General features: G+C 40.0%; 1 protein-coding gene across 3 annotated transcripts in view; it reads left to right on the top strand.

The window, feature by feature from the left end:
* Positions 1-21,177, top strand: part of CREB5 (cAMP responsive element binding protein 5) — a 427,781-nt gene that overhangs the window by 375,690 nt on the left and 30,914 nt on the right. The window lies entirely within an intron of this gene.

The raw sequence follows: 21,177 nt of genomic DNA on the forward strand, positions 1-21,177 counted from the left end.
CAGAACATAAGTTCAGTGCACATAAACCAGTTTCAAAATTGGTTTAAGATAAACCTAGTTGAATGTAGTATCCGACTTAACTGATTTGGGTCAAACCCGGTTATGGAACCTGTGTCCCAGACACCTTACTGGTTCAAGCCCCCACCCTCGCCACTCACTGCTCAAGCAGGGATCCCCCCCTACCTCACTCCCTTCTTCCACAGCATGGACCCCAGTGACACGGACCCCAGCCGGCATCTGGTCATGGTCATGCTGCCCCCATGTGAGCTAACACTGAGTGGTGTCTATCTGTGTGTGTGTTTCCAATTTCACGGGAACTAAGGCAGACAGACTGGTGTCCACTTAGGGCTTTTTGGAATGAATCAGCAGGTCAGCTAATAATGTCCTAATATTCTTCCTTACAAATGCCTTGGAGAAAGCTGTTTTTTGTTTTCTTGATCGGCTGATAATCTTTGTGCTCTGATAAGTTCCCCGCTGGCTTGCTTGCTTTAGAGGCCGTAATCTGACAGTGTTCAAGAGGGGGCATAAATAGATGTGAGAAATGACCTGGTTTGCAATGCATGGGACCTCTGAATGCTGTCAGTTGGCTTCAGACAGCATGAAGAAGCAGAGAGAGGAAGACTGAAAAGCTCAGTATCAACAGATGCATCAACTCCACACAAGCAGTCCTCCCTCCCTTTGCTTCAGAGTGCTAGCCGGGGGCCAGGGTCTGGCAACACTCCCACCCCTTGAGCAACAAGTCGGCGGGGGGGCAGGGGCAGGGAGAAAGCCTGTTGAGGGCTCCGTCCCCCTCCCCCTCCAAGCACACCGCAGCTGAGGACTGTGAAAGGCAGGGTGGGGGTTTAAACCCCTCCCTAATCATAGTGTCCTGCCAGGGCCTGTCCAAGCTCCCCCCACCCCCAGCTCAGTTCTGTGGAAGGGAAGGGAGGGCTTGCTCTAGTGCCCCCACCCCTGCTTCTAGCCTGAGCCACTGCAGGCATGTGCCTGCATTTTCTGAATCAAAAGTGAATGTCTATCCACTTGCAAATTGGTTCAATACCTTGGTTAAATTAACCTGCAAAGATTGAATCAATTCAGGCTTGGGCTTTTTGAATGTCTGTCCATAGCCCAAAAGGCATCACCTGAGTAATATTAATATTGCATTTTGTGACTGATCAATCAAACAAAGGAATTTTAGAAAAAGCTGTTTTGGGTTTTAAATGTATATAGTAATTCTCCAACATAAGTACAGACTTTGAAATCAAAGTCCTGGTACTAAGGCTGGTGATTATTTTAAGTGACCTAGGTATTTTAGGCATGTGCCTAAGCACTCCTGAATAAGGCAGATGCAATTAATTAATGTCTACATTGCCAAAGATTAGTATCTTTGTGACATTTATTTGGAAAAAATAGGATGAAGAGCATTAACTCTAATTACAAATTGTTCTTTCTTAAGGTCCCAAAGGAAGAAGCAGGAATGTAACCACAATAAATTGTTTTTATCTATTTGGTCTGATCAAGTCATATAGCTCACATATTGAGGAACTAGAGCAAATTCTAAAACATTCCCTTTGCAAGTGACTTTTAACTATACACGAGGTGTGTTTTTTACTTTGTTTCTTAGAAATATCTCTATATGGGCAAAAGGATTGACTTACAATGCACAATAGAATAACTTTCTAAGTCAAGCCTTCAAAAGCAGGTTGAGATAGTTCACTAACTATAAGAATTATTTTCTTTTATACTTGAATTGTTACTAAACCACAAATCTTGATCATCCCCTCTGTTTCCATGAACATCAGACCTCTTAGGAGGACACATATACCTGAAGCTGAAGCTATGGGGTATCTCTCCTCTTCTCTGAGAAATCTATGAAAATTATTTAATGATAGTGCTTTATTGTAAATTGAGGGTAGTCATGGAAGTGTGTGTACGCACCTGTGTGTGGTGTGGAGGACCATCCTCTTCCTGTAACTTTGTTAATTTGTGTTTGCATATGAAAGTTGCTTATGTCTCACGTGTTAGCTCTCCGTAGGTGTTGTCAGGGGCTGCAGTTGTGCAGTTATGGTAGAGATTGTTCCAATGGCAACATATGATGGGGAACAGAAGTACTCAGAATAGTTGCATGAAGGGGAATCTACTTGGTGGTTCCTTCTATCCAAATCTGGGCTAGCCACACATCTGGGCATTCATAATCCCTGCTTCTTTGGGGGCTTCTCTAGTACTTTGTTTCTGGGGAAAAGACATAATGAAAAAGTCTGCATGGGGCTTTTTATTTAATTCCTTTGGGTGTAAACTGAGCGGGACTTGGCCTTACTTTTTAATTAGTAGATACCTTAAATCGGGGTGGCCAACCTGCTGCACACATGCCTCAGGTGGCATAGACAAACCTCTGTGTGTGGTATGAGCTAGATGGGGGAGGGTGCAGAAACTAGAACAGCATATAGGGCAGGGAGTACAGGGCAGGGAGCAGAATGCAGAATGACAGATCAGATGGGCAGGGATTGGCGTGGCACTCAGGGAGGGCACATGATTTAATTTGTGGCACACCTACCAAAAAGTTTATTCCCCATTGCTTTAAATCATATTCTGAAAATTTAATGCAAACACCCTGTCTGGAGAACTGCACATTCCAAATAGTTTGACATACAGTAGTACTGTGACTCAGTGACCTCAATGACAAAGTTGTGGTTCATTGCATTTGTATAGTCCCATGAACACCAATTTAAAAAATCCTGGAAATTCTTACTGACTTTAGCTTTCATTGCACAAAAAGCCCATCTCTCAGGAACTCAAACTCCAGAAAGATGGTGGGCTTTTTATTGTATCATTAGCCAGTGAAATTAAAGGAAAGTCACTGTATATATTTATACATCTTTTTTCATTAACTTTTCCCCATCCTTTCCTTTCCTCATTTCTTCATAAATTCAGCTAATGACTGATGCACGAGGTTACAGATTATTGGCTTTAATCATAAATATCAACAGTTCACTTGATTAGATCTGTAGGTCTTTATTTATGTAGGCTACAGAACAATACATGAGAAGGATTTTTTCTTCACAAACTTTATCTGGTGAGATATGCATTGCTAGAGAGGGAATATAATTAACTGCAAAAGGTTTTAACAGTACTCAAGTGCAACTCCTTTGTGTTTGCTTCCTATCTATTAGAGTATTTTAATTCCGTGTGAGCTTTTTATGAATACTTATTCCAATGTTTATACTTTTTTACATTACATGACTTATAAGATATTTTGGGACGTTCGTATATTAGGTAGTCACGTCACTTACTCCTATGCACAACTCTTGTGTCTATGCTTATATCATCCACTCAGGTGTTCTTGGCTTTCTCACTGGTTTTACTCCAGTGCTATTCCAGCACTAATGTTCCCAATTTAGGTTACAGTATGCAAGATAAGGACTTTTTTTAGTTTGGTGTCTTATGGTGTTTATACACATGCTCCCACACATGGAGTAGGGAAGGGGGTGTGTGCTTTAATTAGAGCGGCTCTGCACCTGAAGCATCTCGTGTATCAGTGTCCTCCCCACTTAAAAATGGTGGCAGGGGCGCTTTAACTAAAACTCATCAAACAAGCTTTAGTTAAAGCACCCCGGTGTCATTTTGAAGTATGGGGACACTGATACATGAAACGCTGGAGTCTGTTGGAGCATGGTAATTACCACGCTCCAGCAGACTCGATTAATCAAGTCTGTTCTGATGTGTTGTAATTACAGCGCATTGGAGCAGCCTTGCTGTTTGTGTATAGATGCCCTTAAAGCTTAATGGGCCTGATTCTGATTTTTGTACAAATCAGTCAAGTCAGTGGAGTTGTACCATTATAAAATGATGTGAGATCAGTCAGATCCAGAATGAATTTTGACGGAAACAATGAAGTTTTCTTTTTTTTCTTCTTTTTCATTTGTGAATTTTTGGAGGATATTAATGCACATGAGTGTGAGAAAGCAAATCAGTTTCAAGACTAGCACATGACAGAATGCTTTACAAGCACCATGATACTTTTACCAATCTACACAATTTAGTGCTGACCTACAGCATTTGCCAGACTACTCCTATAATCCTCTATCCTTTTCACTAAGCTGGGACTCCTCATGTCAGCCACTATGGAACTAGAACATTTTCTGACATGTCCAGATATCTAATTAGATATTAACATAAGTGTTTAGTTATGGGATATAATAGATCACACCAGCCTCTTGGTTTACCAGTTTACACAGGTGCAATCCCTTTGGCTTTTTGGTAGAAGCACAGTATAACCGAAGGAAGAATATGGCCCTTTGTGTATTTGTCTTTGACATGTGAGACTAGTAAACACAGCTATATAAAGATGTGAAGTCTGTTTTCATGTTAATGCTTCAATGCAAAATCTGAGTGGTGTAGGGTGATTTTTTTTATTGCTGTAGGATTCCATGCTTTATCATTCACTAAATGTCTAAATATTTCAGCTATATTATTAAATGAATAACTCCTCAAGAATTAATATTAATGGGGGTTTCTTCTATAGAACTTAATATTTGTTACAAATATGCAAAATGCTTAACAGGTAAAAAGGGTGAAAAATGAATGCAGTTAAGGATAAAAACAAAACTGTAATGTGTTAGTTGAGGATTGGTTAATATGCATTTACAATACGTATGCTGCATTTTATTTAGCTTGTTCCATCCCACTGAGGTCAGCAGTAAAGCTCTCATTGACTTTTATGAGAACAAGATCAAGTACATTATATCAACTTCATACCCAGATTTTTCCTTTTGTTATTAAGACAAAGCAAGTTCAAGGCAGTGAGTTATGAAGTCTTTACCCTCTTCCCCAGGACTAAATGGCTTTGTTATATTACATCCTATCATATTAGCTTTTGTAAGTATTTCTTTATTCTCTTTTATACTTTATTAAAAGTGATTGGAGATCTATAAGGCTTGTGCTATTTTCACATTTCAGTTGTCAACTAAGAATTTATCTCTATACTTAGGATAATGAGATTTAGTGAGGTCGTTTACACTCTGTTGGCGTTGTATAAATCAAGTTTATCCGCTTGTATATCTTGTGGCTTTTGCCTTTCCTGTCATGGATAAATATTTTATGTAATTTGTTACTATTCATATTCTCTTTACAAAACTCAGAAAATATTATTCGTTTAGACAATGGCACTAGCATGCTGATAATGTCAGGTTTCCACTATTACAATATTATTCATTGGAGTGTTGTTTCCATTATTTTAAACCATTAAATCAAAAAGAGCTGAAAGCATAGTTTGCATTTTAGTACCCTGTTTATTGTTTTCAGATGTTAAAGAGCTGCTGCTGTAAAACAAGCAATGATAAACAAGCACTTGCTATCATCAGAGACAGTTTTAGGCAATTGTTTTCATAAGGTTATATTTTAAAATCACAATAATATAATGTTACAGTGTGTGCAGTCGTTCCATGAATGCTTCCTTTAGCAACTCTTACAACTTAATTATTGTCTTTCATTTTTTTGTCTCTCATGTTCTTCCCTTTATCCCCAAGAAACAAAAAAGACACCTTGGTGAGCTTAGAGAACATTATTAGGTGCCTCTCCCTTCATTCTGAGTCATTTTCCCCCTCTCCTTTTACCAAGTACCTTTGAAGCCATTGCACAGTCAAGCAAGTCTGATGCTTATGGAATTCCATTCTGTGATCTGGCTATCAAGGGGGCACAGTAGAAATGAATGTGTTGGACTCTTTCCTACAGATTAACTGTAATTTTGTCTCTTGGTACTACAGCATATATGAGCCATGACTCTGGTTGGAATTCCAGGAAGGAAAACCTGTTTGCTACCAGAAATCAAATAGAAGGCTTTGCTACCCGTTCCACTCCCACAGCCTCCGCTCCCAGAGTTCCCAGTAGTGAACAAGGTAGTAATAGAAAAATCTGCATTTCCAGTCTCACTATTAAGGGGAGAAGGGGAGGGGCAAGGGGCTGGGAGATGCTGAGGGTAATGCAGGAAGCAGAACTGTCTGGCCTCTGCTGGCAGGCAATGGACAGAAATTTTCTGTTTCTGTTTGTATCTTAAAATTAAAAAACCCAAACCTTGAATAGACTCTAGGATTTGATTTCAGCAGGGGTTAGGGATCTAAATACCTTTTGAAGGCCATGGCCTAAGCTCTTAGGACCAAGAACCATTACTGTTTCTATACTTCTGCACAGTACCTCATGTAATAAGATCTAAACCTTTGACTGAGGGTCTCTAGACACTGCTGCAGAGATTAAGAACTCGTGATAATTTTCTAAATGCACTTTCTCTTGACACAAGTCTAAATGCCAGAGGCATGGGCAGGGGTGGATCCAGAGGGGGTGTGGTAGCAGAGTAATATCCCCCTTTTGGATCATAGTGGTCCCTTTTGGATTACAGTAGCTGCAGCCAGGGGCTTTAAGTCCTGGAAGCAGGTAAAAATTTGATCCATGCCCCCCTCTCAACATCCCTCTGTGTACCATGGCATCTTCCTCCTCCCCCCACCCTGCCTGCACACCCCATCACTGCTCCTGTCTCTGACTGACCCAGGGACTGTGGGTGGCTCCAGAGCTGCTCCTGCTGCACTCCTGCCAGGCTGCACAGCGCTGTATCAGTCGGGACAGTGGCAGCAGCAGCATGTAGGTTCCTTCTCCCTGTCCGGTCTTCCCTGTGGTGCTGACTGCCCAGGGGTAGGGAGAAGGAACAGCTCCCTATGCAGCCTCTACCTGCACTACTGGAACAGTGGCAGCAGTGGCAGGCAAATTGTCTGGTGGGGAATAGGAAGGGAGGGGATGTGCTGTGAGCACAGACTGGAAAAGAGGGGTGCTGAGAGCAGAGGAGGGGGCAGATTCTTACTTGATTGGGGACTTAAAGTCCCTCCTGCTGCTCCCATGGCATGATTTGCCTACTGGGGGGAGGAAACGGACAGGGGAAGGAAGGGAATAAGGCGATCTGGGAGCAGGCACCCCTGCAGTGCCAGAAGCCGCTCCCACATCCTCATTTTAAAATCCTGGATCCATTCATGAATATACACATATATTTGTATGGTATATTCCTAGAAATGGTAGTGGGCATTGATTTCCCTCTTCTAGCCATCCCCCTCTTCTGGCCATAATGGAATCCATTGTACTGTAGTTATCTCCCTGCCCCCACCCCTGCAAAATAAAAACTTTCTAGGCTGTGTCAGACTAAGGGAGGGGTCTTAGCCTTACTTCTGAATGTTTTGTTGGCAGAATTGTTTGGTTTGAGGCAATATTACTTTGCCATCTTTTTTGTAGTTATAATAGCATAAACAAAGAAAACCATGGAAAGATCACATATAGACAAACATGTCATGGTTCTGAGGTTCCTGCTTAGATAATTATCTTGACAATAATCCCATTCAGTGTAAATCATTGTGTATACTTTTTATTATTCCTTCACTTCATATTATAAGCCTGATTCCACTGAGACCTTTCTACTAGCTTTTAAAAGAGTTGGATCTGGCCCTTGATGCCATATAAAGTAAGGTGTCCTTTAATAGCCAGTGGTAAAGATATCATTCCATATAGCAAGGGGCGAAATTCCTTCTGAAAAAGTGGCTTCTTTGTATTAGGAGCTTTTTGATCTTCATTACCTTGGCTGTTTTGACAAGGGAGGAGGGGAAAAGATTGTAAATGGCCAAAGAAGCTAATCCACATAATGGCCTAATCATTTGGAAATGTTTATAAAGTAAAGAAAGAATCTAATAAAATGTCAAAAAGGAAAAAAGGAAAATCCTACTGCCTTGCCCTGCTTGAACTTTTTAGACTTTTATATAGAAAAGAGCCTGATGACTGCAGTTCTGAACACAGTCAAACATTTAAGAAGTACAAGATCTGGATCACTACCTTGGAATGAATTTATTTTGAAATATTCAAACACAAGTTGTATCCTTAGATATGACATTGTCACCGGCTTTAATAGAAAATAAAAACATTACACTTGGGTTATAAAACCCCTGAAAATGGAACATGAATATTGACTTAAGCTTTAGTTGTATTGCTGAGACAAGAATATTCGAGTGATATTTCCCCCCTGTAAGTCTTTGTGTATACATCTTTCAGTAATCTCTGTTCCTGAAATCAAGCCAAGCAACTGTGCCTGACAATAACTAGTAAACTTACTAGTAGATTTTTGCAGAATCAGGTGCTTTTTATGTATCCAAACTAACATTCTGTAGTATTTCATTTACTTGGCAAGATGTCTGGTCAAATATTAGCAATGATGGTAGAGAACAGAATTGCAAGTAACTGGTTCAGCCCTGTTTCTATGTAGAGATTGTCTGTTAACTGAAATGGAAGCAGGAGTAGGGCACTGTTTCCAATATGAACCAAACAGTATACACAATTAAAAACTTGACAGTGTAATTTGCATAAGGGGAAATGTCATCAAGAAATGCCAGCATCAGTGTTTATTCTTGTTCCTTTGTTCACGTTCAGCAGTCTCAATATTCCTACCTTGTGAAACATCAGGTGAGATGTTCCTAATTGGATCAAGTGTTTCTGATTGACAATACTGATACAAACAAAGAAGGTTTTTTTAGATCACTTCCAGTAGAATTTACTATAGCTTAACAGAAGTTCTGCCATTAGGTGTATGAACGTTACTTCTGAACTAATCAATATAGTTAGCCTGTGGTCTTAATACATTGCACAAATCTTTCAGTCACCTTAGTTCCTTTGCTATTACAGACAATAAGGGCACAAAGACAATATCTCCAGCATGATGTGGTCTTAAACTGAAATAATTTTTGTTTCTTTTTTTAACTTTTTTTATATAAGATCTAGCATCCTCAATATCATGAGAATAAGGAACTTCACCAGGGGTCTTTATTTTTGAGACAGGATAATGTTTCCTAGTGCTTTCTGCATTTATTTTAATTACTTACAGATTTTTCAAGTAATCTGCAATCAGCATTAAAAAAGCCATTTTCCCCACATTACTACACAATGGCAATTGAAGTATAAGGATAATTCCAGAGCATTTCTCCTGTATTAATAGAAGGGCCTACAGTACTCAAATACCTTAGTATCGTAAATGAGAGTAAGTGGTTTATTTACATGGGTGACTTCTGTATTCAGCTACTGAGAAAGTTGATAATTATTCAGAATCAGGAGGCTGTTAAACCTCTTGTTTACTCATTCTTAGAAAGATGCTATGGTTTTAATAATGAGACTCTGGTACGTTGTGTGCTAAGTTTCACTATCTTCAAAATCAAAGACTACACCAGGAGCAGCGGTTTGTTTGTTTGCTTTTTTTCTTCTTCTGAAGTTGCATTCTGGTCCCCCGGGCTTGCTTGGTTTTGGCTGTTTTGAAGTGCTGGGTTTTCTTAGCTTACTGTTCCATCCAGCACTAATTGACATCAGCTGCCATCCACCAGTCTACCAGTTGGGAGTCTCCTTATGGCTAATCTTTGCATTGTTTTTAAAGCTTTGTCTAGAGACAGACAAAAGTACATGTGTAATATTCAGCAAATGTATTGTAATGTGACCACCCCATGTTTTTGTTTAAATAACAACAAATGTAAAAGGTTTCTTTTCATCAAGTGCACTTTCTATGTCCTGTCATGAAAACCAATTGTTTGATTTAGTGAAGATGGATCTGTGTGCAGTTGTTACAGTACTGACGTGTTGCAGTGTTGGGCTTTCTCTCAATAGCTCACGTCTTCAGTTGGTCTCAATCTGGCTCCTTCAAACATAGTTGGAAGCAGTTACTGTCCTAGGTAGGAAGAAAGGTAGCACAGCTATTAAAATTGTTTTTATTATAAGCAATAATTACCACTATGTCTACAGCTCTAGTTTTTGTTTGGAGAGTAGGTGGGTTGAGGTGCTGAAGTCAAATGAAATTACAGGAAATATATATGGGTGATTCAACAGAAATCTAGAGTAAGGTACAAAGCACATAAAATGAGAGAAATCCCTCATTCCTTCCCAAGAGTTTCATCTAAAACATACCAGACTTGATTCAATAGTGCCTGGCACTGACCCTTTTTTTTCTTTTACTTGTGCAGAATGAGTTTACATTTCTAATAAATTAGACTACTAGCATTTTACACTATTTTGCATTCATTTTGAACAAGTCTAAATGGGCAGAGCAGAGGAATGGATGAATCACATTCATTGTATTTCATGCCAAAGCCATTATGGAAGTAGAATTACTTTGCCTACTGTTTAAAATGCAATAGCCTCTGAGATGAAATGTGGCAGCTTTTAAAAACTCGAAGTAAATCTACACAGTACTTTAGGACAGGAAGTAAAGAAATGCCATGTCCAGTTCAGAGTTACAGGTGTAATTTTAAGTAGGATATAAGTCAAATGAGGTTTTGGCATGGCTATCTAAGTTAAGACACCTGCTATATGTGAAAGTCCCATAGCATTCATAGTGATTACACATGGTCAAGTGGTCTTCCAATGGCAAAATACTCTGCCAGCACAGTGTGCTATTGCTTTCTGCTGAAACAGAGAAGAAAACCAGCTGCATAAATTCCTGCAGTAGCTAGGTTTTCCTTGGATGTTTCCCATCCCAGTATCCACTAGGCTTGTTTGCCCTTGGCTTAAGAACTTTTGAAGCCATTCATTGGTTTTCTGACCCAAGTTCTGAGCAAAATGCAGGCAAAATGAGATCAACAGGGAACCAGAGGCAAGTAAGTAATAGCAGTTAAAATCTAAAGACTCACTGGCAAAGATGGCTCTTCCCTCACTATGCACCCAGTGGGCCCACTGCCACCTTTTCCTTCTATATGTGAGTTACTAGTTTAGAGTGTTAAGTGCTCTGCAAGGGAGTGGGTAGGAGCCTGTTTGATCTGCATACAGTAGTTGTAGCGTTACCAATTTATCGAGTACAAAATTCAGAAATATGCTACACTTTAGAGCCATTGATCCCCCTAGTCATTAAAGATAATAGATAGTACTTTCCCCATGCTTTTCTAGTGCATATTTAATTTTCTCAATTTTATTTCATTGTTCCATTTCCTCTGAGCTCTACCCAAGTGCATAGAGAGATTTTTGTTTAAAGGTCCATTTAATGGTGAGTGCTTAAAACAAAACAAAGCAAAACTCTGTGAAGGGGCCCCCCTCACTGACACTGACACATAACTTCCTGTGCCAGCTGCCAATTTGCTGTGTTGTTACTCTTTGATTTATAGTTTCACTTATGCATTGGAGTGGGTGGGACACAGTTTTGGGGTTCTTTATTTTTCTTATTTTGTAACTTTGTTTATAGTTTCAATAACCAACGTCAGTGCACCCACTAACACGGTTCTGCCCTAGGTGGGTGGTACACTTTTTAACTTCTGCCACACTTCAGCAGTACTTGGTTTCCTTTGCTTTTCTCCCTGTTTCCGTGATTTTTTTTCTTTGCCAAGCCAAGTCTTTGAGCTCCCCCTCAGCTACCATCTTTGCAAACTATAAACATTAATAGCCGCCCCCTTTGTTGTCAAACTCTGTACTTTCACTGGTAGATTCTGTACTTGCTTAGAAGTGAAGCTTTATGGAATTTTCAGACTTCTGGAGAGTCTTACAGGATATTTCCATTTGGACTGCCACTGTAGCAATAATACACTGTGCCGGAAGAGTGCTTCCATCCAAAAATTGCAAGTTGCTTTGAAGCTGTTAGCAAATATGAACTTGAAGTTCTGAAGTGGCAGGAGTTGTATGTATACTGAGCAGTGTCATTGAGTGCGTGCAAATAATCTTAATAGGTGATGAAGAGAGTGAGGGGGTGGGGTGTATTGGATAAGTCAGGAGCATGGTTGGATGCCAACACTGATTGAAGATGTGGTCAGGTCCAGGTGAGGCATGAGTGGAAGTTGGGTGAATGTGCAGGGAAAAGCAACAGGGATTGACTGAGGAAGGGGGCTTAACCATTAACATGTAATCATAACAGCCATAAGAGGTTGAAGTTCTGCAATTGCTGTCTAAAATTAGTGACCACACAGATCATTCCTTCACTTAGGTTGTCCTAAAGCAGATCCTGGAAAATGCATGTACCACAACCAATTTACAGTCCAGCTGTATATTTCACAGAATTATAATGACAAGATAACACCACATCCAGGGCTAAGTGCACTGTAATTTATGAAAGTCACAAACTCTGTATCAGTCCACTGATCAGAATATCTAATCAAAATTCTAGGTTGCCTTGGATGAGGTTGGAGTTGCTTGAGGTGGCAGAAGAGAAGTAGCTTAGGTTGAAAAGGGAAACTGATGGGTTGTTAAACAAATTTACCCTTTATGCCTTTGCTTCTCAGGGTTCCTACTGGTGAATACGCAGTCCAGCAACCTTATCTCAGCATTGATGTGTTTTTTTTGTATGTACAAAAATTATATTGGAACTCTCCTCAGGTTTACAAAGTCATTAATACATGTAGGATCATTGTATAACCTATACATATCCTTCCAGTGTAGAAGCCCCCTTTTTAGAATTGGGATCTGAACTTAAGGTACATCTTATACACAGAAACAGTATAATGAAAAGAAAATTGTTATTAAAGCTGACTAACAGGGGGGCCTTCTCGGGGCCGATTTAACTGTGGCTCACCCACCTGTTTCTGGGCTAACTGTCTGCCTTCTCACCCACCATGCCTTGTTGTTAATCAATTGGTTAATGGATGTTAATAAGCTGGAAGCTGCCCATTTCCTGCCCAATGTCAGGGGGCGCTATCTGTGGCTCTGTTCCTTCCCTACACCACAGCCCAAGCCTCGCAGATGGCATCTTGATGTTGTTATTATCACCAGCCCCCACAGTGGGCCCCAGAATCCTCCTAATTGAACCCCGCCTGGATTCCTCCCCTCAGGTGGTCTATTCCACCTTCATACCAGGACGCATAGCTCCCTGAACCGCTTCCCCTTCGGGTGTGACTTCCCCCTCCCCTCCCCTCCCCGGGACCTTTGGCTCATTATCCTGGCCCACCCCCAGGCCAGTCGGGACCCCAGGCGCGTTCCTCGCAGTGGGCCCCTGGCCCTTTGACCCTTCCAGTCCTGGCCCCAGCATGGACCAGTCAGGGGAAGTTCAGACAGGCCTGAGTCTATGGCCTCACTCTTTCTCCATGGGGTCCACCTTCCAGACCCTCCAACAAGGGGTAACCCACCCGGTTGTGGGGGTTAGGGGTTAAGGCGTCCTGACCCACCTTTCACCGGGGTAGTAACTGGCCTGGCATTTCCTGGGGGCTCCCGTGCCACTGAGAGCCCCACCAGGCCACCCACTCATGGCAGGGTGCAGTTTTAGGTCATGCCCAGGACTCCTGACCATCCCCTACAGCTCCTCCCTTACCTCCAGATGATACCTACAGTCAGGCTATGTTGTTGCCTGGCCTCCAGCAGCAGAACTGCCATGTTTATATGGGCAGCCCTAGGTTCAAAATGGCTGCCCTCATCAGGTACCTGGCAGCTGCCAGCTCCAGGCCCTTAAAGTGGCAGGCACACACAGTGCCCTGCCACACTGACCAAAATCCAATCACATTTGTGCCGAAAACTTTTCTCCGCAATGTTATCCCTTACTTAAAGGTGCATCTTATATACCAGAAAATAAGCTATATCCTCTCAAATTACTCTGGTAAAGTGAAGATAGCTTACTGCTGTTCTGTAGACTACACAATGCCTGTTTCCCAGGCTGCTTAATGTAGCTAGTTTATTTCTGTGCTTTGGCTTGTAAGCAGCTTCAGCACAATACTATGAGAAATAAATTGGAATGGAGAAAAATGTGTTCTTTACTGTAGGCTGGGGGAAAACACTGTAAGTCAGTTTCTAGAAGAAAAGTCATTTTCTTTACCCACTTTTGTATATATCTGTTGCATATTAATACATTAAAATAATGGCTGACAAACAAACTTGAAGAGCAAAAGAGCAGGTTACATTGAAAGAAGAGACAAAAACTAGGGCATAGTTTCTAGAGCATGTATTAATGACTTCGTGAAGCTCTCTAGATCACCTTCATTTAAAACATGGACTATAGTTGACAATGTTTTAAAAATATTCCTAGGGACAATTCTCCAAATGAACTGGAAGCTAGATAAGGGGAAAGTGTGGTGATCAAGGGGAGGGATTTATGATCATTGTGGTGAAATTATGTTATTTTAAATAAATATAATGGTCTCTTTCAGGGTGCCAATTAACAGCCAGAGTTTATAGTTCTGACCGGAACTTCCAAAAGTCCCTGGCAAGGCTATCTGCAGACACTCCCTCAATTAGGTCTGCCTGAGAGTTCACTTATGGCAACTTTTTCTTCCATTACTTTTTTATAAGGATAGCCACAAAAATGAGCATCAAGTAATTAATAAGAAATACCCTCTAATTATCTTGATTTTTCAAGTCAGATTTTAACAATAGAGAAAGGCTTAACAATAGAGAAATTAGGCTTAACCTAGGATACAGCCCAGCCTATCTCTTTCATATTTTCTGACAGTAAGCAGTTTGATGAACTCAGGACTTGCAGTAGGGCTTTGAATTTTTGACTAAAGTAGAATTGTATCCGCTTCATTTGTGGACCTTGCACATTATGGTCATCAGTTCATATTGATTTGTGGCCATTTGTGACCCCTTTCCTCACCTCTGTGAGGAGATGCTAGATAGAATAGACCAGGACCGGGCAATTATTTCAGGTGGAGGGCTGCATACTGACTTTTGGCAAGCCATCGAGGGCCACATGACAGGCAGCCAGGGGCAGATAAATATTAATTTTCTAAATTTTATTGTGACCCCGTGGGCCAGATAGAATGGCCTAGAGGGCCATATCCAGCCCGTGGATGGCATTTTGCCCACCCCTGGAATAGACCCACTGGGTGATGCTCATACTTGCATTGGGAAGAAACAGAACAACCGTTACTTTCCATTGCACTGTTGCTGTCAAAGTATGAACAGTTTTTTTTTTGCTTTGTGTCGGTACTTCACATGAATTTTCATAAGTTTGAGCAAGTAAGACTAATTGGTGCTTCAGATAAGCCTGATTAAATCACAGCAGTAGAAAACCCCAGTATTTGGATATTTTGGCATTCCTGGCAAAATTGGTTGTTCTGGATTGTTTTGTAAAATCTGCTTCCCCCCCACCCCCAACATCCTTCCATATCCTCCTTAGAAAGATGCATTTATAAAACTTGTTATTCTAACTCACTTAGCTGAACAGTATTACATAATTATTTTTCTGTCAGGTATGTATGTGATAAAATTGCCAAAAACCTCTCTTTTGCATTTCATATACATTTTGATGGACATCACATTGTATTCTCCCATAAATCAACAAGGTCGGAGTACCTAACGGATGTCAAAAAGCAGCCCCTACTGCTTCTGAATGTTACCCAAGCAACACTCTATAATTTAGATGCTGGGTAATCAACTTGGGGCGTTGCGACACTTTGAGTTGTTTTCATTAATAGAGATGAAACTATGGGTGTAACTAGCTGGCAGTCTTCAAACAGACATTTGCAAGCTGTTTACTCAGCTGTCCCCAGGCAACAACTTCATGTGTGTTGTGGAGTATATTCTCCCATCACTTCTACAGCACTGTATTTCATTTATCAGATTTTGTTCTCAGTGCAAGGGCAGGAAATCTAGAAAAAAAGTAAGTCCCTGATACTGATCATGAACCAAGAATATGGACTAGTGACTGGTTTCTATTATTCCCAGTCAGCAAAATCATGCTTTTGACATTACTGGAAAAGATTTGGTCATTTTAAATTCCATTCTTGTTAGTCTTCAAATCATTTAAAACTCCAAAGTCAAAGGAAAAAATCCCAAAAAACAAAATTAGATTGTGTGTTTTTTTATATAAAGTATTATCAATTTACCTGCAGACTTGATTATAAACCAGTTTAGTTAAACCAAGACAAGCCTGGTTTCAACAGATATAAGTTTGTCAACACAGAAGTTTGCAATGTTTTAAGCAAACATTTTTGAAGCAAAATTACCCTCCTATAAGGTCTGAGGGTGGGCAAGTCCTTGTGAAAACCTGTGTGTGTTGTTCTTGAAGTTACAAAATTGCTTTTCCTTCATAATTATACCAATTTTAAGGTCAATGGGCCAAATTTGTATCTGCTTCAATATTTTCCAGTGAAAAAAACATTTTAACCTTTCAGAAATATGGACATTCAGTGACAGAATACTGAAACCCTATACATTATTTTTAGCAAGTAGAGTATATAGATGAACTAAAGATTTTATTAATATATATGACAAATAAAAAGCTGAATGAGGAGAAGAAAAAATTTATCAAAGGTAAATGCTGAAAACTTGTTGTGTCAGCTACCACAGAGCCTCCTTTCCCTTATCAGCCCTCAAATTTCATGTGAAATTAAAAAACGATTTGTGCACTGTTTCAAACAACAGTGGTAAGGGAGGGCAGTATGATATGGCAGAAAATCATGATGATCCAGAATTTTTGGGGTGAAACGTGGTGAATTGTGCTCTAGGTTCATTAGAGCATGAAGTTATGTTTGCTACCATTTGAACCAGGAAGCACCATCCACTGCTAAATATTTATTCAGAGATGTAACTGCCAGGGTCTGCACCTTGGCAAAAGGGGCGGCAACAAAGAACAAGTCAGCTGTTATTCTTGTACCCCCTCTAAGTGGGCACCTGAGGCTAGCGCCAAGTTCATCCATGCATCATTAGGCTACTCTTTATGCTGACTTGATGGATCTCTGGTCTGACCCATGTTCCAGATCTTGCATTTTCCCCTTTCCTGTGCAGATATACAGAAGAGAAAGTCTAAAGGAGGAGGAAGAGATGAATGAAATAAAGAGAAGTCACTGGCTGATCATACTTACCAGCTATACCAGGGGTGGGCAAAATGCAGCTTGGGGGCCGGATGCGGCCCGCCAGGCCATTCTATGTGGCCCACAGGGCCCTCCCAAAATCAAGAAAATGAATAATTATCTGCCACTGGCTGCCTGTCATGCAGCCCTCGATGGCTTGCCAAAACTCAGTAAGTGGCCCTCCACCTGAAATAATTGCCCACCCCTGAGCTATACTAAGAAATTAACTACTCTGCAATAAAGCAGTGTATATAATTAACCATATCATCAGCTCTGTTATAGTAGGGGAATCATATCAATATAATTAAGATTGGGACTCACAGATTTTAACTCATAATTAAGTTCATACAAGCAGACATGTTTTGGGGGCGGTTGGGGGATTAGAGTTTCTCAAAAAAAAAAAAAAAAAAAGATTAAAAAGAGAATTAATTGATTACCTTCATTTTTGTAAAAAAGTTAGGTCTTTTCCAGGTCCTTGCAGCTCTACTTTCTTATTATCCTATCAAACACCCTAACTTGCCACAGGTAAAACTGAGGGACAAAGAGTACAGTCAGTGTCCTGGGTAGAAAGCAGTGGTTAATACATTCACCAGGACCTTACTACAGAGATCTTACCAGCTTTCCAAACTGGAGGATTTAGAAGATTTATACTGTCATAAGGGTGATAAAATCTATTAAGATTAAGCACAGTCTCTGGCCAGTTCTTTTGGAACTCAAATACAACCAGATGCTTTGCTCTCTAGCAGTGCAAGCATGGCATTCAGAGAGACAGGGCCAGATGCTCAGCTGGCATAAATCAGCATCGTTCCCCTGGAGTCAACGGCTGAGCCAGTTTACCCCAGTGAGCGAGGGATGGATGCTGCCTGCAGGAATGTGTCTGCCAGCACTAGATCTATATGAGAAAACAAATAATCTGTAATAGAAATGGGCTCTTTGCTGAGTTTTCCTTCTTTATGGAACAATTTATGAACTGCTTTTCAATTGTTGAACAGTTGTTTATAAACCAGGGAAGGGTGAGAGAGAAACAAAAATGAAAAATAAAATACTCAAGTACTCAAATTCAGAATAACTGTATCATGCCAGGTGATGACAGAGTTGCCTCAGACTTTCTCTTTGAAGGTGTTTAACTTGCTCTGCTGGCTACAATAGAGGAGTGAATTTATTAGCTGTTGAGAAGGAGGGGTGCCTCACTTAAGGGAGAGAAATTGGCAATCGTGATGAAGAGACAGGAGAGATGTTTCCCTCTTCCCCCAAAATAAGCTTCTTATCAACCACAGGGGTAATATTTCTTACTCCCAGCTTAGGGAGTAAAGATGCAGCCACTGAAGTGTGAATATGGGGATAGGAGAGAAGAGAAAAGGTTATGGTCCATCCTTCCAGTCTACTTACATGTCGCTGGGATCTTTATGAGTATGTAAGGGTCAGCCAGCTATATAGTATGTAAATAGCGTTTATTCTATTTACAGCATTAATTTGCGAAAATGAGCAACACAACCTTAGAGAAAATATGTAAAACAATCCGTATCATGTCTGTATAATTACCTGTGATAAACCATGTTAAAAATTCTGAGCACATGGCTGATAAAGTCCTTTTGCATCATAAAGACTTGAGGCACTGAAACAAGGAAGGAGTTAATGAGAGATTGTTTATTCTCTTTTTGAAAGCCTGGCAGACTGAGGCAGTGCCCTTGGATTCTGTTGCTGGCTCTGCCACTGATGCATTATATGACATTGGGAAAATGTCTACGTCTTAGTGTTTTCATCTGCAGACTGGGTGTAGCAGCACTTAATTTGACATTGCAGGATGTTGTAAGGATTCATCATTAAACTGGGTCAGATCTTGCACCACTTACCCACGAAAACAGTCCAACTAACTTCCAGAACTGAGCTGAACGTTTACAAATTCATTGAGGTCCTTGGATGAAAGTATGAAGTACTAGTATTTAATCACAAAGGATTGGGTCGTTAATTCCTAGGCTACTTACTTCATAGCTATCAGAATATAAAATCGTATGTCTTGCATATCATTCAGTATATTATTATAAATAAATATAGTTATTCATTTGCAATAAAACATTTCTACACAGCAACACCAGAATGATTCTGCTTCTGACTAGAGCCTGATCTTGCAAACGTTTGTTATTAGGTCCAATCCCAAACCCCCTGAAGTCAATTGCGACAGATTTTAGATCAGGTTCATAACACTTACTTGCACGTATGGTCATGAATAGAAAATATTTGCAGGGTTGGGCTATAAAATATATAGATACAGTCCAGCAAAGTGTCTAAAATTATAGTCACACCCACTTGCCGTTTAAAAATGGGAAATATATATATATATATGTCAGATAACATATATATCTAACATAAAAGTCTGTTCCTTAAAAACTTTAGATCTGCAGCAGGTAGCTTTCTACTTTTTCTGACTTGGCTGGATGATATTTGGCTGAACAATTTGATTAAGTGTGAGTTTATTTCAAACCTGGCCCACTACCGCATTAAATAAAATGATCACAAACGAAGAATTATTCAGGGCAGCACTGCACTTATGTGTAATAATTTATTTCACTCGCTCACTATGTTCTCAAATAACAGCTTTTCTGCAACACAATAGTGCACACTTTTTTTGGCAATTCTGTACCTGCAAACTGGTGGTTTCTTCTTTCTGACAATCATTTATATTTATGATGGCAGGGAATAAAATACACTGAAACAATCTCGATCCCAATATTTATAGATTCTGAATATGTATTAAATTAGAGACAAAGGAGGAATGGAATTACATTCATTTTGTAACATTGTACTGTAAAGGCAAAATTCATTCCTGCCAGAGCATCTGTAAATGTTTTAGATAATAACGGAGAACCACAGTAACATTGCTGAACATGTGTGGATGGCCTGGTGCAGCTGAGATGTCACCCACTGACTAGAGAAGCCCATAGAGAATCTAGCTGGAGTAATTAATGAATCCATTTGGAAAAGTCACTGCCCTTCAATTAGCCTGAATGCAGTGAAGCAGATGGGAACCCATCCTCCAGGGGAAACGCTGAGAGAGATCCTAAGAAATACTGCATTGGACTGATTTATCTAGGTAATTATAAGCCTCATTTGCACAAAACTGTTCAATATGGCTGCAGTGAGAAAATTAAGAATTTATAAAATGTTGATATGTGGCCTAAGATATCAGCATTAGTGGAGTCATTTGTCAAGCAGTATCTCAGTTCAAAATATAAAACTAATCCCCAGACATGAAAGCTCAAAGGAAAACCTGGCATGCTGAAGGAGGGGTGAGTGTGAATTTAAATCTGGGGAACCTTTGTTAAAGGTTCCAGTGAGCTCATCTGCAGTGGAAACATTTATTGCCATCCTAACGTGATATGGTGTTTTGGCTCTGAATTCCTGTAAGGTTTTACAGGTTCATAATATAACAGTTTGCCTGAAGAAACTTTAAAAAACCAGAAACTGTTCTTAAACACATCAATGTTGGAAGAGAGTGATAGAACCCAGTGAATAAAATGCGAACTAGCAAGTGGGTCCAAACCTTATTCCTGTAAGAGATGCTTGTTCATGTGAGCAGTCCTATTCAGTCAAAGAGTCAAAATGCTTGTTTGCATGTAAGATTTGCACAATTGCAGTGTGGAGGTTTAAGAAATCTGTGACCTAAAATTATTACATGTTTCTCCTTACACTGATTGTGTTCTGCACCCTCACTGAACCATTAAAACAGAAGCCACTGCACATGTACAATCTCATGAAACAAGATGGAAGCTTTTGATCAATACATCAACACTAAAACCCAAATTTAATTTTGTTAATGATTATTACACCGTTTTAACAGTATATGTCTTTTAGAAACTGTAGGTGTATTGAATAGCAGATCTTCCACATATTCATGTTGCTAGAAACACCTCAGCTCAAACAACTCAAAGGGACTACTCCTATAAAAACTTGCATTGGCTGTGCACATAAACTTCTTTCAAAATGGCCAAAACCGGTTTAAGATAAGCCTGGATGGATGTAGTAGCAGACTTATCTGATTTAAATTGATTTATTGAACTTCTGTCCCAGATCCCTAGTCTAGAGCTAGCTAGGAACTTCTTTTCTTTCTCTGCCCCTACAAATATCCCTTTTTTGTAGATTTCAAATACTGGCAGATCTCTAATGAGCACCAGCACCTGAAGCATTAGGGCAGCATTATGCTGGCGAGCCCATTTTAACACCACCCACCACTGAATTTGAAATTAATAGAGTATTCACTTAATTTAATGAATGAAACTATTAGTTCTGGGCAGAATGTGTGACATGACAAATAACCGCTAAACTGGGAACACGAAAGTCATCACTGTGTTTTAAGCTGGCATTGCACACTAATAAAAATTGTATTTTTTTTTATTTATATATCCTTTGAATTTTTGCTTTCCTCGACTCAAAGACCGGGAAA

The sequence above is a fragment of the Gavialis gangeticus genome, unplaced genomic scaffold (genome assembly GCF_001723915.1).
Source record: "Gavialis gangeticus isolate Ggan-Ray unplaced genomic scaffold, GavGan_comp1, whole genome shotgun sequence".
Classification (NCBI taxonomy): domain Eukaryota; kingdom Metazoa; phylum Chordata; order Crocodylia; family Gavialidae; genus Gavialis; species Gavialis gangeticus.